This window comes from Priapulus caudatus, unplaced genomic scaffold, assembly GCF_000485595.1.
Source record: "Priapulus caudatus unplaced genomic scaffold, Priapulus_caudatus-5.0.1 Scaffold580, whole genome shotgun sequence".
Lineage (NCBI taxonomy): Eukaryota > Metazoa > Priapulida > Priapulimorpha > Priapulimorphida > Priapulidae > Priapulus > Priapulus caudatus.
In genome coordinates this window covers 31,942-33,454 of record NW_014577641.1, presented here as the reverse complement: position 1 = coordinate 33,454, position 1,513 = coordinate 31,942, and positions in this window count along the sequence as shown.

Here is a 1,513-nt window from a genome sequence, read left to right as displayed (position 1 = left end):
GCGAGCGCCGCGAGTTACTTTAAATTGGGAAAAATACGCGCCACAGATGCGGCGCGTGTGTGTGCGTGTATGCGTGCGAAGATTTGGCGTGTATTATGTACATGTGTTGTGTGTGTGTCTGTCGGAGCGTGCGTGCTTGCGTATACGAGTGTATGCTCGCGCGAGTGTGTGTGTGTGAGGTGGGGGTGAGATGCGTGCGTGCGCGTGGATGTATTGTACGTGTGTGTACAGTTTAAGGTGAGTTATGGCGACCAGCAGGGCCGTTGCCTGCGGAATCGTGAAGTACGCTCGCAAACATTCAGTACTATACGCCATGTGCGTGCCGACACACGCCTAGCGTATGTATACGGCCTAGCGTAAGTCACGATGTTTTAATAGGGAAACGCAAAAATGACGTAAATTCTATAAGATGGCATGCATTACTGAATTTAGCGCAGCTGTCGCAGAGATGTACAGCGGGCATTTTCACTAAACGTGTCTAGCGTAGGGCTTACATCCCCAAGATATTACACTGCACTGCGAGCGCCCAGCGTCCATCGATGCCGGCAGGTGGCGCGATTTATTACCGCAATTTCAGTGCATATCCCGAGGAATGAAATCGGGACGAAACAACGCGCCACTTTCCGTTAGACGGATGCTTTATATGCGTGTGTAAACCTACTTTATGAATCGTAGGACACCCCCACACACGCCCCTTCCCCCCGACCCCCCGACCCCCCTCCTGTGACTGCCCAGGCGTTGGCTTCATGCGCAGCTGTATCCACGCTGCTCACCGCTGAGCTGGTAACAGAACACGATGAGGCACGCGTGATTGTTATTATGTCTATAATTAGCGATATTAACCGACAGTTCAGACTGACGCGTGGACATGACTCGCGCGTCTTCACATACTACACGCGGAGTGAAAGACAAAACTGTTGTTGTATCGGCTGCTGTCTAGCGGCGTATGCAGAAAGCATAGGCAGCTGCTAGATGTAATAGACATCGATAAAGATCCTATAACGGTGACTCCAACACGGCAAGTAAAGACGAGATGCCTGCCACGTTAAATTCATAATAGAACAATAACGATAACAATAACAACAAGAAAAACAACAACAATAATAATAACAACAACATAAACAACAATAACAACAACGTCGATGACGGTGATGGCAGCGGCGATGATGGTGACGATGACCACTATAACGACGACGAAAGCAACATCAAACGACGACGACGACGACAACGACGACGACGACGACGACGACGACGACGACGCCAACGACGACGACGACGACGACGACGACGACGACGACGACGACGACGACGACGACGACGACGACGACCCAACGACAACGACGACGACGACGCCAACGACGACAACGACGCCAACGACGACAACGACGACGACGACGACAACGACGACGACGACGACGACGACGACGACGACGACGAGACGACGTACGACGACGACGACGACGACGACGACGAAACGTACGACGAACGACGACGTACGAAGCAACATCAAACG